This window comes from Aphelocoma coerulescens, chromosome 1A, assembly GCF_041296385.1.
Source record: "Aphelocoma coerulescens isolate FSJ_1873_10779 chromosome 1A, UR_Acoe_1.0, whole genome shotgun sequence".
Classification (NCBI taxonomy): domain Eukaryota; kingdom Metazoa; phylum Chordata; class Aves; order Passeriformes; family Corvidae; genus Aphelocoma; species Aphelocoma coerulescens.
Genome location: NC_091014.1, coordinates 39,472,322 through 39,488,740, shown reverse-complemented (window position 1 = coordinate 39,488,740; position 16,419 = coordinate 39,472,322). Strand labels below are relative to the sequence as shown.

Sequence of the window (16,419 nt, the reverse complement as noted above, 5' to 3'; positions counted from 1 at the left end):
TGCAACCTCAAATGCTTTCTACTATCCAGAGGGTTTCAAAGAGAAGCAGCGAAATGTAGATTGGACACAGCTCTGCTAATTAAAATAGAGCAGATAAAGTTTTCAGGGCAAAATGAAATGCTTTGTCCTCTCCCATCCTTGGGCTGCAGTCTATCTCTTTCAGTACACAGAGTGAAAAAGGATTTGGCTTTCTTATTAAAGTAAAATTCTACCAAGCATCTTGAAAAACTATGAAAAAATGCACAATTAAATACTGTTACTTTAATGCCATCAACAAGATGCTATTTTTGAGAGCATGTGTGATATGACGTAATTCTATGCTATGCTGAATTTTAATACTGTTTTATAAGTTCTGCACAGATTGAAATTACTTGGAGTCTAAGAAAGTAAAGACTGTGCTTTCAGTGAAATGCCTCAGAGAGCTTTCTTTGTGACTCATGTGGGACATCTGGGCTCCAATTTTTATATATAACTAGGTAGCTTTCTCTTTATCCTGCTGTAAAGATTGGCTGGGACAGAGGAGTATTGAAAAAGCCTAACTTTTCCCTGCTGTATTGCAGGGTAGCCCAAAAATGGCCATGTGGCTAACTCTAGTCTGACCAAGAATAGTGGAAAGTTACAATTTACATTCTCCTAGGGGCAGGGGCACAGAAATGTTCTATTTGATGGGATTAACAGGCCCCAGCTGGAGCAGCACAGAGACAAGTACCTGTGATTTTATATGTTCATGCAGTCCAGCACACAACAGAGGTGGTCCACAAAAACCAGCCTTCTAGAACTGAGCTGTATGAAAAGTTGGATATCATCTTTGTAGACCATGCCTGTCTTTCATCACCAGTGAGTATAAAGAAGGACACGTACATTCCATCATGATGTCCAAATCCATAGCTTGCAAGCAATACTACTCATAGAAGTCTCAGACATTATTTGCCCTGACAAATTAAAATAACATCAGAGTAACATGCTTGTCGAGAAGATCTGACTATGAAGCTGTGCTCCACAGTAGAATACTGCAGAGGACAGTATTCTCCTCAGTACTGCAGCTCAGAATAGGTAACCCACATATCACTGCCCCACCACTGGAGAGTGGGACAAGGACTCTTGGCACAAAGTCACCACATCAGTAATTTCTGAGCAATTACAGCCTTTGCAGCATCCTGCCTCTCTAACATCACCATTATGGAGGTACAGCATGAGTTAGTCATAGTAGCCCTGGAATCCAGATCTAAGAGATGATTCATGAAGAAAACATAGAAACCAGATTATAATTGCTGAGCATGAAAATAAGACAACCTAATTTATAAGCAAAGTACAGCTGGCAGTTTTGGCATCCTTGTTTTCTGCATCACCTTTGTAAAATTCTTTTTTTTTTCCCTTTTACTTCCTGGTGTTGTTTTTTGAGTTTTGTGAGGGTTTAGGGTTGTTTTGTAATCAAAACACCATTTACTGAGACACCAAAGGCAAAACAAAACAGAACTTGGGCAGAACTGTGTGAGGGAGAGGTTTTGTATTCATGGATTAGCCAGGCATAAACCAGACTCTAAAAATAAGGTGGACAACTATTTTCTCTGAGGCAATAAGGCTTGAAGAGATTAAAAGACTGCACATGAAATCTCTATAAAAGCAGTGAAAATATTGTTTCACTGATATCAGTAATTCACCATCATCCATAATTGACCATCACTGGCATCAGTCAGGGTATCACATGAAATACTGAATATGTGATAGGATAAATATGTGATAGGAAACACTATGTGCTAGGATATGGACACTGTATCCATCTTATACAGTATCATACTGCAGAGTCATTTAGTTACTCTAGTATTTGTAGTGCAGCTAGACTATACTTCCAGTTGCAACCTTAGCTATGAAACATGCATGGAAAATGTGATTCTCAGAGCATCCCAATCCTTCAGTGTTTAAGGCTCAACATTGAGCAACATGCCTGCTCCAATAAAGCTGCTCTGACCAGCAATTAAGGAGAGAATGGCCATGTTTGTCAGATGACAAACTTTACTCACGACCTGTATGAACAGAGCAACTTAAAACCATGCCCTGGTAAAATCTAGGACTGACACCTTCCTTGTGGGAATAGCAAATTAGCAAAAATTTGAAGAAATAGGTACTTCTCTAAAGCAGACCCACACGAGTATGTACTGAATGTGGAGAAGAAAAACAACGAAAATATAAGTTTAAATAATTATATGATTTTAAAAAATTAGAAAAATCACACAGCAGAGACTCAGAAAAAAAGACAGATGTGAGAAAGACTTGACAAGAAACAGACAAGGTAAGAACACTCAGTTACAGGAAAGAGGAGAGCAATCTGCAGAAACCAGACTTTCAAAATAAAGTTCTAGAGAGCAGATCTTAAAGGATCCTGGCCCAGTTTCTAAAGAGCCCCTCAGAGATGGGAGGATGGAATTAAGAACTAGTACTTTCTAAAATGAGAAGTGCTGAATTTTTTGCAAGGAACACATCTGTTTGCTTTCCTCACTGAGTGATCCTAAGGAGATGCCCTGTCAGCACTCTATTTTCTAGATCCTCTTTCAAGATAGTTACAAGTTAGAAGAAGCAAGTAGTGGTCACACATTCTCAAGTTCTACAATGATGGTTCAAAATAGGGAAACTTACAAAGAAAGTTACTGCAGATTACTAGTTTGATGCTCAAAATACCAACAACTATCTCTGCACATACTAACCAGCATTTGGTGTGGGCTAAAGACTCGACTTCACTTAGCCTGCAGGGAACCATGGTTAAACAAAGTACAGCTGTCCTGTGCTATCAGATAAGTACACAAGTTGCACTTCACAGGTTTCTGCAAACCAGCTGCACTACAATAACTTCAGCTACAACCTGAACCATAAACTCTTGCTTGGGTATCTGCAGCCAGAGACAGAACCTTGTGTGTGTTCAACCTGAGAAAGCCCAGTAATACCTATTCAAGTTCAGTGGGATCTATGTGCAGAAGCTGAATGAGTGACCCAGGTTGTTGGAACTGTTACCTTCCTACTTGCTGTATTTATCATTGGCACAATAATGGGGAATGCGCTGTAAAGGAAATATCTCTGCATTTTTCTGAGCAACACACCAGAGTAGTTTTCCACTATCAATCTTTACTTCTCTATCATCCTTTGCCTCCTATCCTTATGTAAAACTACAACTTTTACACTAAAAGATAAAAAAAAAAATCACCTAAATGTAAACAAAGCATTTACTGCACCAAATCTAAAGATTAAACTACATTATATGCAATTATTTCAAACATTAGAAAACTAATTAAAAACTTTATCTGCAAATGCAATTTGACATTCCAGTGACTTATGCACCACATCAACTTACACTTTGGTGAAGGAAGGGGCAGTTTGGTAGCAGATAGCTGTACAGTCTAAACCATAAACCTTAATTTAAAAACCTGAACTCTCCCATTCAGTGCAATGGGGCAGTCAGGCCCCAACAGGATTCAGAAATGCCTTCACATTGGGCAGTAGCTTCCAAAGCTAAATGACATTAAAATCTGAAAAGGCAAAATCAAATTAAAATTCATATCATTATTCCGTCAGAGAATTACCTCATTTTTATAAGAATTGTTTGAAATCCACAGAAAATATTGAAGTTTTCTGCAAGTAAATTTTGGTTCCCTCCAGGATAGATGGTAACTGAGCAAGCAATCTGAAATTTTAAGTTTGTAATTTAGATAGAAGGAAATTACATGCTTTCTTGTTCGATATAGCCCAAAAATATATTGAATGGTTAAACTTGAGCATATATATCTCACTCAACTTCATCACTGAAGAATTAGTTTTTCTACCCAGTCTCCTAATTATTTTGTGCTTCTTTCAAAATCAAGTTTTAAAAATAGCAGAAGGAAACCTTAGCATTCTACTCATGTTTAATTCTTCCCTCTACCTTTGCTAGTCATTAGCAAAAATGTTTCAGCCTGCATTACTAATATATAGAGAAAAATTCAAGACCTCTTTGCTAGGGCTGGAGGCCTGATTGCATCTATACGACATTTTTCTCCTACCCCTCCTCATAAACCTGATTTCAGTTATTTTATAGGGAACATACATACACCCTGAATTAGCAGATTTCCAGATTCTGTTGTTACAGTTTTAAATGGAAATTTGTTTGGTCAAATCCCATGACTGACAATTGACCCATAGCCCTTCTGTAAAATGCAGTCAACAGAGCAACGTTTTGGTTGTAGCAAGGTGGGAGTCGGACTCTTCTCCCAGGCAACCAGCAACAGGACAAGAAGACACAACCACAAACTGCACCAGGGGAGGTTCAGGTTGGACATCAGGAAGAATTTCTTCACAGAAAGGGTTGTCAAAGTGTTGGAACACACTGTCCAGGGAGTTGTCCATCACTGGACACCATCCCTGGAAGCACTCAAAAAACAAGTGGACATGCTATGGTTCAGTTGACAAAGAAGTGATTAGACAAAGGTTGAACTCAGTGATCTGGGGTTTTTTTGAACCGAAATGATTCTGTGATTAGAATAATATAAACAGGAAATAAAGTGGTTTACATATTCATGCTGAATTGAGATTTTTGTTGTCATTTCTATGCTTTTTAAATAACATTGCTATTGAAATAAAATAGGAACTACACTGACAACAAGTCAGGCAATGCAGCCTAGGAAACTACCAGTAAAGTTATGCCTTGTTCAAAAGTCAGAGTGATTAAGAGGCAGGCTACTCCTGGATGGATTTGTACTGTTCCAAGTACTGTTTTAACCAAGACAAAATAAAAAGTCATCAATAAATAGTTTTTGATATAACTTATTCTGTGGAAACAATGTAGAATAATATTACCTGCTGTTAGGATACTTTGAAATTAAATCAGATGATACAAGAAACCTGCTCTTGGTGTATAGGTGCACAGGGAGACTATATGCATGCCCGTGTACAAATTATTCCCAGCAAGCCACTTTCAGCTCAAACAATTACTGAACTAAGTACTCTCCAGCTAGGTATTCACATCTATATATAGGTTTTCTAGCAACAACATTATGTAGTTAATAATAAAGAAGGCCAGCACTAAAATTGAAAATCTTATTAAAGGTTTATTATTAGTAAAAACTGCTGTTCTGCAAAAATTAAGTTCTCATAATGTAAATTAACAACTAAGGCCACCAAAATCCCACACTGTTATCAGAGGAAAGGTAATTGCTCTGGCTAGGATCTATCCAAGATTAAAACATCCATACTTAAGAGTCTCTGAAAAACATTCAAGCTACCAGTATAGTCACTAGTCAAGGCAATGGATTTAAAGTGTCTGCTTCAGGGAAAGTCAAATCACCCTCTAGGAGCCTGCAGCCTGTCCCGACACGAAGCCCACTGCAGGTCACCTTACCATCAGTGTTTTACATCATTTAAAGTGCCCAAGGGATGACAGATACCAGATGGGGCTGATGGAAGGCTCACATGCCTATGGACTAACAGCTGAAGGCTGTAAGGGGTTCCCAACGTTAGGCACATGGGGTGCCTATTTGGGAACTTCCTAGATCGTCACCAATACAACGGGAGGTCGACACCCTATTCTTATGTAAGAACTAGTGATAAATGCTTAAAATTCAGGTACCAGTCTCAAGTTGCAATTACAAGATACATTTGCAAATAAGGAAAAGGGAAAGGAGGGGTGGTTGCTCGGTACACAAAACCAAACAATATTCTCTCTTTATCAGCTTACACCGCCTCTCCCACCTTTCCTTCTGGCCAGCATCCAGAGATGTGCACCAGCTGCCAAGTAGGAGAATAATAACAAATTGAATTCAAATCCCATGGAAATGCAATCTACTTCCCACGCAAACAATAGAAAAATACAGCCCCAACCACTATATATTTAAATAACAAAGGATTAGATAGCACAGTATTTTTCAACTCGAAGAGTTGGAGGGTTTAAAGAAAGGAGCAGAAAACACTTTGGTGGCATATTTACTATGCATTGTTCATAAGCATGCCTAGGAGCTTTACACTTTGTAATCCAGTTGAAAAATGTTGATAAATCTTAGTTAAAAAATAGCCTAGGGTATAATGATTATAGAGCTCAGTGTACTTCAAGGTTTACTTCTGAGAGATTATTCCAGCAACCAACCCTCAAAATTTCTGTAGCTTCACTGTAGAAAAACACCTTAAAACCTCTACCTGTAAACCTGCACTCAAGTCAGAAAATATATCTACAACCTACCAGTGACACTGTAATCTTGTATTTAGTTCTTATCTTATTGCCATGCTAAATTTTATTATCAGCTTCATTTGCAGTTTCATTTAGATAGCTGATTTGTGGCTGTATCTTGTCTCTCAATGATAATGAGAAATAGGATTTTGAGTTTTATTTCTTCATCTTGTGATTTTTACCTCTGCTTCCTCTAATTTTTAGTACCTTTGTGTGAAAGTGAACCAGGAATTTGCCTGGTTTTTGTAGTTAATGGAATACAGGCAGTGACTGACAGTGCTCACATTCCTCCAGGAGTGGCCACTGAATCTCTCCTGTGGCTGTCATCAAGGGATCTGAAAAACAACTGAATATGTATTTAAAATGTGACACCTGAAGAGGAAAAGAAAGGTCTGGCTGTGGCTCAGGAAAGCAGTTGCTTCTGTGGATGTAACTTCTCTTCAAAGCCTTCAGGTACCCAGGGAGTCTCTTGTCCAAGAGCCCTTCAGACAAGCAAGAACTGTGGAACTGCACTGCCCCACATTCATAAATCTCATCACACACACTGCGGGAAATTTAAATCAATCAGAGGATGCTACTGTCTTCCTAGGACTCTCCTGTGGGTTTCTTCTCAGGAAAGGATGAATTTGGCAAAACAAAGCCACATTTATATAACAAAAAATGTGTCCCTTTTTTCTTTCAACACTTCAAGAAAGGGAAGGTAAATGCAAACCTAATTTTGAGAAAAGCAAAAGAGTAGTTTTGCATTCAACACTGCCCACATTCAAACATTCCTGATGAAAATTTTGAGATAGAAGTTGAATACTAGCTTTAAAACTTTCTGGAAAATATTCTCTAAAAGCATTCCAGAAAACATAATGAGAATCATGACAAACATTACCGGCAAAATAAAAATGAACTTAAAACCAGCAAAACTGAGGAATAAATTATTAAAGGAAAAAAAAGAAGCAGCAGCAATCCAGTCACAACTGCTACAAGTTTCAAGCATGCAAAGCATAGGGACACTGACTTTTAAAAAAATATCAAAACAAGTAGTTCTGTCTGGCAACAAATTCTACACCATATTACATAGAACAGACTTGCTTTTCGCTTGCTTGAGATTTTACTGCTGTGTAGATTCTATCTCCCCTTGAAAATAGTGAAATACCTGCTCCTTATTTACTTCCCCCAAGGTAGAACACGAGCAGAGAAAACAGCTAGATCTGCAGTACCACACTGCACATTCAGTTGGGCAAAACAGCCCTCTCTCGGGAGCTGCAAAAGGGAAGCAATGCATGCTTCCTCAGTGGCATTTGTAATTCTTGCTGATGACAGGATGGTGCTCAAACCCAGGGGGACCACTGACAGCACAGCACAGGCCCTCATCCCTAACTCATCCAATTGTCTCATCTTTAACCTACAGTTAGTCTACTCTGTGCTTTAACCTCAGATATTCCCTTTCCATTTCCCTAAACGCAAGGAAGTACTTTACATCCTCTTAACAATAACTAAATTCTCTCCTGCTGCCCAGGAACAAATAACAGGATAGAGGTGAAAGAGGACTAAAAGACAGGAAGTATTCTTGAGTTCTGTCTCCCAGCCATAGACAGAAGCAGCTACAGAGAGGTCTCATTCAGCCAGTCCTTCCTGGCTTGGAAAATGTTGCATGAAGATGCAATTTTAATAATTTTCTGAACATTAACATGATTCAATTGTGTTCAGAATCAATGGCAGAAATGGCCATTCTGATGAAACTGAAATTTCAATGATTCCTTTTAAGAATTTTAATTAACAAATAGAAGTAGAAAAACAAAAAAATATTTTGAGTTCTATGATTTTTTCTTTCTGAAAAGCCATGCTTCATTCAAAGACATATCATTTAGAATGTTGTTTCTTATTATATGGAACAATTAGAGGAGTCAAAAGCCAAATACAATGTTTTGATTTCCTTAAAATAGCACTTCAATGAAGCTAAAGTAATGTGTTCTGAAAAATCAGTTTTATGGACAAATTAATGTTTGTTTTCCTTCTCATTCAAAAGAAAATTCAGCGTTGGCATTTCATTGAAAACAAGCATGCCAAGTTTCAACCAGCTGTAATATTGTAACTGTGAAAACAGATTCCAGAGGTTCATAATCAGATTTGAGCTACTGTTAAAAATTACACCCACACCCCAAGCAACCCTCCCTCAGAAAATGGCAAAAAGATATATGACTTCACAGAAATTTTAAAAAGGAAAAAAAAAACACCAAAAAAAACCAAAAACAAAAAAAAAAAAAAACAAACCACACTTCAGGAAGAGAAGAGCTTCTCAGCAATATTCCTATGGGAGGTCCAACATGGGCAAAACAGCTCACTTTTCATACACTTGCTCTGAGAAACGGGAGAGTTGCTTTTGCTATATTTTCTATATAAGCCTCTTTCCCTCAGAGATCTTTTGAGACATATAGGAGTCAGCTGATTTCTACTCAAAACTTTAATATTCAGAAAAGTTTCAAGCAACTTAAGACATGATTATGCAATATAATTCTCTCCTAACAGAGAAGGTTGAAAAAGAGTTTTTCCCATTAATGATGCCTAAAATTATTTACATTTATACCACATATCAAGCTAATTCATACAAATATGATGTAAACCTTTCCAGGAAAGATACATGAATACTTTATTGCACTCTAAACACTGTATTCAAGCACTTGTTCTGAGATTTTGATTTTACAAGGCCCAAGTCCATTATATCACAGCAAAAGTGGCAATCATAACACTGCACCTACATCCAGCAAAAATCAGTTTGTTTTTTCTTTTAATCAGTTCAGCAGTCACTACCACCTTTCTTCAGTGTTGAAATTTCTTTGAGTGATTTTTATTGTTTGAAGAAGATTAAACCTTCTGTTGGACAGAGCCATGAAATTGTCTGTGAAGTACCTGTTTCATCAGCTACTGGTATGCTCAAAGATTATCTGATGAGCTGTGGTGGTGAATGACCAGAAATCACACATACTGTGGTTTATCACTGGATAGAAAAGAAAGAAGAGAAATGTATAAAGTTTTCATCTTGTGACTGAAGACACTAAAATATCATATCAAAATCAATTGTAAAATCAAAATCATAGAATAGTTAAGATTGGAAAATACTGACAAGATCACTGAGTCCAGCCTTTGACCAAACATCACCATGCCAACTAAACCATAGCACTAAGTGCCATGTCCACTTGTTTCTCAAACACTTCCAGGCATAGTTACTCCACCACCTCTCTGGGCAGCCTGTTCCAATGCTTGACAACCCTTTCAGTGAAAAAATTTTTCCTGATGTGGAACCTGAACCTGCCCTGACCCAGCTTGAGGCCATTTCCTCTTGTCTTGTTGCTGGTTGCCTGGGAGAAGAGACCAACCCCCACTTGGCTATGACCTCCTTTCAGGTATTTGGAGAGAGCACAGTGACTGGCTGCCACCAGGATGTAGCTCCATTCACCAGCTCTCTCTGGGCCCAGTCACCCGGACAGTTTTAACCCAGCAAAGAGCACACCTGTCCAAGACAAGGGCTGCCAGCTTCTCCAAGGAGAACACTGTGGGAGACAAGTTTTGCAAGCTTTATTGAAGTCCAGGTAGATAACATTTACAGCCTTTCCCTCATCCGCTAGGTGGGTCACCTAGTCTCAAAAGAAAATCAGGTTGGTCAAAAAGGACCTGCCATTCTTTTTTCCTTCCCTTTCATAAGGGACTCTCCAAATGAGTGTCCTCAACAGGATAAAGTCCACCCTCTGAAAGTCCAGAGGTTTTGTTCACCCCCTTCGTTACTTCACCAAGAATCAAAAACTACCATTTTGTGGTGGCTGTGCCCAAGACTACCTCTGACTACCACATCTCCCACCAGCCCCCTGCTCATAAACAGAAGGTCCAGCAAGGCACTGCCCTGCTAGGCTCACTTACCAGCTGTGACAGGAATTTATCTTCCATGCACTCCAGAAACCTCCTAGACTGCATCCTCTCCACTATACCGAGTTTCCAGCAGGCATCCATCAAGATAAAGCATCCCACAAGCCCAAAACATCAGAAAACATCAGCCAGTCGCTTATAGCATACTTCATCTACCTCTTCATCCTGGTTGTGTGGTCTGTGACAGACCCCCACCAGGATGTTGGCCTTCTCCTTGATTCTTACATAAGTAAGGCACTCAACCTTATCATCACTGTCTTTGTGCACTCTATAGTCAAAACACTCCCTAATGTACCGAGCCACTCCACTGACTCTCCTTCCTCACCTATCCCTTCTGAAGATCTTATAACCATCCAAAATCATACTAGCAAGTCCTGCCTGGAAAATCTCCACCAAGACACTCCCATCTAGTGTACAATACAAAATAGAACACATTAGCCTTAAACCACATACAAAATGAGAAAAGTTTGTGCAAGAAGCTTGTGTTAAGCCCAGAAATTACTTCTGTAGCCTAGACAAAACCTGTGTCACAGGATCTCCAAAAAAAAAAAAAAAAAAAAAAAAAGAACACAAGAGGGCTATTTCTGTCTAGCACTGTGGCCCACAACCCAGGCATGAAGGAGGCAAAACCCATAAGGATCATTGCAGAGCCTCTTCCAATGGAGCCAGGGCATCTCTGACTTGTACTCAGAAATTGAGCAGCCTGATGCACTACAGCCAATATTTTTGAGTGGTTCCTCTGAGTGAGAGGCCCAGAGTAGAAGCAATAGGGCTCTACAGTGTCCAAATTCCTGCATCAGGACTGCATTATCAGAGAAGTAGCTGAGCCAATTCCACCAACAGACTCTGCTCCCTGATGAGCACCAACACGTGTGAAAAACAGTCTGAATTCTGCCTGTGGATGACTTTCACTTTGAGGCCTCACTAAAGTGCTAAACTGAAATAGCAAAACACATGATCCCCCTGGACCCATTCACCTGAGGGCTCAGGGACCTGCAGAAGCAAACACAGATTTCACTCTGGGACCTTAAACCTGCAATGCTCCAAAGACATTTATCTCAGATTTTTCCTGCCCTCCCATGGGCAATAGAGGGGAGGAAAAATTACACTAAGAAATATTTAAACTAACAATATCAGTGAGGAAGAAGAAATAAGGCCATCTTTAAATTTTCTGTCTTTTGAGTGTAAGATTTCTGACAAGAATATTTCCATTTTCTTTCTGCCTTTCTACACATAGAGAAAACAGGCAGATATATCCTTAACCACCCAGCAAGTATTCACTGTTACAGATTTCAAAGAACCTGAAGTTTCTTGCTTCAAATTCAGTAGGGGTGAGAAAAGGAGAAAAACACATAGAACTGTCGTGACTTACATCATGTATATCATGTGTTCAGAATAAACTTATACACAACAGAACAAGTTTTTAGCAGTGATAAAACGCACAAAAATAAGCACTTTTAACACTTTCATGTGTACAGGTATCAAGTGATAATGAAAAGCTATTTAGAGTATGTCAGAACTGGCACTCCACCAGAATAGAAGCAAGCTCCCTGTTAAGACAGGGAGTTTTACAAACGCACAGTCTACCTGCTGTTTTTTTCAGTGCTGCTTTATCTTCAGGAGGAATAAAGCTTATTAGACAGCTTAATAAATACACCAATTGTTATTAATTTTCTCTCATTTCTTTTCTTCTTTGCCTCTGTTTCATGAGTTCTTTTACTCAGAGTTGTTCTTCGGAGTTAGATGTTTATTATTTTCTTCTCTATGGTACAGCTGCACAGGATGTGCTTCTTAGTTAAGAAGATGGAAAACGGCTCAGAGTTTTAACTTCCAAGGTCTTTTAAGGTCCAAATTACCCAATTATGGAATGCCAACTAACTTATTTTAACTTATAGTCCAATAACTAAACATTCATGTTCCACACTGTGGGTTTTTTCAACCAATACCAAATTTCCCAGATTTGTGGAGAAGAAGGAAAAAAGAAGAGCAAACCCACACCCAAAATCCTCCATCTTGTTACACATATATATGTCACAATATCCCATAAACCTAAATCTTCTAAACCCAGGGTTCCAACAAATTATCACATGGGAGATACTCTAGAGTGAAATCCAAGCAGACAGTCTTATGAAATTTCTGATCACATCTACATCATGCTTGGAAATAAGCACATAGGCTTCCACTGGAAGCTAGATTAAAAGCACCACCTACAATATGAACTAGAGCTCTTCATGACTAGCTTGATACATTTTAAAGTTAATTTGCATCCAGCTATAGTTTTACTTTTGTGCCCACCATCCCACCTCTCCTGGAACCCCATGACGCTCAACGAAAATCAGAGCAGGAGCCTACTCTTCCAGATGCTCCTGGCTGGCAGAGCGACACTTCATGCAAGTCAGAGCAGCCTTCTGAGAGCTTGGGCTGGCCTGGGGTTTACAGCTGAAGTTATCAGACAACAAGTCCTTTCAAAAGTACACGACAAGAGCATTTGGCAGAGCCACATTTGCTGCCTTCATAAACTTAGCCCTGTATCTGGATCTGCAGGATCACATTACCAGCTGACTCTCCATGCTCTTAGCTTACTTGCTGCAGAACAAAAGCTGTCTCGAGGGTTTCAGGACCAAAGCAAAAGAGATGCTAGGAAGTCTTGTCAAATAAACGGAGCTGGAAGCAAGACAACATAATTTGAGCGACACCAAATACTATTTTTTTCTCATATTATTTGCTATCTGTAATTATAAAAGTAAAAATAGCTTAAAAACACCCCTATACTTCCACTTCAAAAGGAGAATTCTGGATCTCATAGTCTAAGAGAATAAAAAAAAATACAAAGGCGTAAATTGAATATATCCTAAAGGACCAGAAATCTAAAAAACAACAACAACCAAACAACAAAAAACAACGACCAAAACCATAAAAAAAGCCCCAGCAAACACAAAAACAGCAACCAAAAAAAAAAAAAAAAGACAAAGCAAAACCAAACAAATAAACCAAAACTCCCTCCAACCTTGCTATTCTTTCAAAAGCTTGGAAGTTTTTACTCAGCCGTGTGATTTCTGCTTTTCCTTTGCCACCAATCACACTCCCCAGACATGGTAACTCTTCACTGCCTCTGCAAAGGTTTTCTGCGTAGAAAAACAGCTTACCTAGCATCTTGTTTTTCCACATACCAACAAATGAGACCTTCAGTTGACTGCACCCATTGAAAGGCAGCAGTCTAGGTCACAGATAATTCATGTGCTGAAAGCACTTGCATCACCACCCCTATAGGCAGCCTATCACCTTAAGAGATCACTTTGAATCACCCTTAAGGTTTCCAGGGTGGTTAAGTTTGACCTGTAGTTTAAAAAAATCACATCTATTAAGCAACCAATTTCTGCTAGTTCATTTCATCATTTATGTACATTTTAGCCCTATTTGCTTTCTCTCAGGCATGTACATTATGCCAACACACACAATTATTATTACCTGGGTACTGTTTTCTGGGTTTCTACCTTAAAGGGAGGTAGAAAGTGCCAAGGCTGTCACTATAATTCAGTTCCAAACTTCAACCTGTCAAATTTCAGAATGCTACCACTGCACCTTGAAGGTGCATTGGCACAGTGACTGCAGTTGTCTTTGACAATATAAAGAAGAAAAATGTTACCTCAAAGGGGCAGCATTTTCATTTTCAAGTTTAAATGACATTTCATCTTAATTGGTATACAAAAATTTGGAGACTAGAGTTTCCATTTTATATAGTATCAAATTTCTTTTTTTTCCTCAATAGTCATTTGCATTGTGATAAAAATTCTCTTACTCCTGAAGCTTTAGATTATCCTGCAACCAGAAGAATGTGACTGTGAAAATTTATTCAAAGTAAGCATGATCTTTTGTACAGCTACACAGCCACTGTTTATTAACATTTTGCCATGAGTTTTACCATTCTAACTTACATTTTAATGCTTTTTCTGTAGAATGGAGGCAAAAAAATATACTCAAACACCATAAAAAACATACTCTATTATGAAATCTCTTTGAAAATATGTTGTGTTTTTCAACTGCTTTGCAATGCATAGTATTCCTGATTTATGTGTCTCACCATAAATCAGAACATTACTGTCACATAAAGTTGGATAAATATATCTGTAATTACACAAAGAAAAAAAAAAGCCATCACAGCACTAACAAAGAGCAGCAAACTCACACTAACCAACCACATAAGCCTTCTCTATCAGCACTAGCTACAGATTAAAATAAAAAGCTGTTGCAATAGCCCACCAAAGAGCATATAGGTATTTTCAGTGATTCCCCCTGGGAAAAAAAAAAACAGCAAAGCCAGGGTGGGTTGGGGAAGGATGGTAGGAGCTAGCATTAGTAAGAGTATCCAGACAGATTTGTACTCTACCTATCACAAACACTCACTAACTCTCCCCACACCAGCTGGAGTGGTTGCTACACACCCTGTGCCTGGGCACAACACTAGAGCAGAGTCCACCACAGTCCTTCAGGGGCTCAGTGCAAGCACACCCGCACACGAAATGGCACAAATTATAGCAGCAAGAGCAACTTCCAGTTCATAAACACAGAGTATGAGAGTGCATTAGTTATTGGATAGTTATAATGACACAGAGAAACCTTTCTACCTCTGACCAGAGAGACATGCTTACCTGCAGTGGATGAATCCCAGGCTCCCGCAGCCCCAGCTGCCCACCTTCAGAAGGAAAGTCACGGACAATATGAACACAGAATTTGTGCTGACAGTCTCCTGACCTGCCTTTCTAAAGAGGTGCCCTCCCTCTACTGCAATAGCAGATAGCTCAGACGCACCACACAGGCTCCAGTGACCTGGCTGCCAAGCTCCTCTGTTCTTGGTACTGAGCGACTAAGACGTGCATCAAGGTCTTATCCATTATTGAGAGCAATGAATACCACCCTACAGCTCCCTCTGGTTGACTGAGGAACTGCCAGGTGGTCCCAGTCAGACCAATAAAAGTAGCAGCAATTAGCAGCTAATTCCTGCACATGGCATCTAAGACAGGGCGTTCCTTATCTGCATTGATGACAGGCTGAGGGTGAGGTGGGGAACGGGGAGAAGAAATTACAACAGTAGTTTGGATTAATGAGGCAACACACATCCTGCAACTTAATGGGAACAGTAACAGGGTTCAATTAGAGAAAAGTCTGCAGCCTCATTACTACCACCAGTTTTCACTTACCACACTGGTTCAGACAACCTATGCAGCAAGAGGCAAAGGAAAAGGAAAAATGGATAAACGGTAACAGGAAACTTTCTTAAAATACTTTTCACACTGGAGGTCATCATTCTGGCAAGTTTTATGTTTCAGGAAGAAACATAAATACAGACATCACAGTTCTGAAAGGGTTGATACAAGAACAAACCCAAAGTCAGACATGTTTTCTTTCTGCCTTCTTCCACCCCGGAACCACCTACCTGTACACTGATCTAAAAGTGACAGTATTAACTCAGTCTTTAACAGTTAATCAAGATTGACAGCTTCTGCACACAAATGTTAACAAATCAAATGGGCACACTCCTACCGAAGGTCAGATGAGCATACCTTCCTTGGCAAACCAAAAGGGCTTTCTACAGCTCCTTGATCATGAAAGTTTTCTGATTTAAAGTTTTGAGACCGGGGACCATATTCTTCTCCCAACCAGATGACAATTTAGCCCAGTATTGTGATTCCAGTAGTGACCCTCATTCTCATCTCATTTGCCTGGAGAGTCAACTGGAGTTTTAACTTTATTTTATTTCCCTCCAGATTAATCTTTTTCATTCTGTCTTCTTCACATAATTAGGGACAGCTATAACGGTGTAGTGGTTTGGGGGTTTTTTGTGATGGACCTCTACAGCAGATGCCTGAAGAAGGAATGTAGAACAAAAGGCAAATGGAGAAATTCTCCTTTAGCAGCTCCTGGCAATAGTTTAATGACCTTTTGAACTTGAGGCTGCATCGAGGCCATGTTGCTTAATAATAACCAATGCACCTTTCTCTCAGCATAAGGGATTTAATCAGTTTCTCTGCATTAACCAAGCAGTTCTGCCTCCTCTTAATAAGGCAATTTAATTATTTTTAAAGTATATAGTAAAGAAAGATGACCAGAATGACCGGTTAAGATTCAGGGCTGAGATTCAGAAAATCTGATTTCTTCTCTTTTGTCTCTGAGCAAGTCCAAGGAAGGGGGAGGTATTTTATAAAAATAGGCATTTGACTCACTTTTGCAGAAGGAACATTTCCTGTTTAATTTCACTAAGATGCAATTCACCTTTAATAAGGAGAATAAAGCTTCTTTTTCAGTCCTCATTTAAATTGCAAGAC

The 16,419-nt window shown here is 39.1% G+C and overlaps 1 protein-coding gene across 4 annotated transcripts in view; it reads right to left on the bottom strand.

The window, feature by feature from the left end:
* The window catches only part of NAV3 (neuron navigator 3), a 484,909-nt gene extending 469,855 nt beyond the window's left edge, over positions 1–15,054 (bottom strand). For 2 of the 4 annotated variants that reach the window (XM_068999483.1, XM_068999475.1), the window contains exons 1-2: positions 14,906–15,054; positions 14,746–14,789 (exon numbers count right to left, since the gene is read on the bottom strand). The gene's annotated coding sequence lies outside the window, so the exon portion shown is untranslated. Of the gene's footprint in view, positions 1–14,745 lie in introns of all 4 variants that reach the window. The other 2 variants (XM_068999468.1, XM_068999461.1) reach the window with 1 other exon arrangement.
* Positions 15,055–16,419: the final 1,365 nt, after the last annotated feature.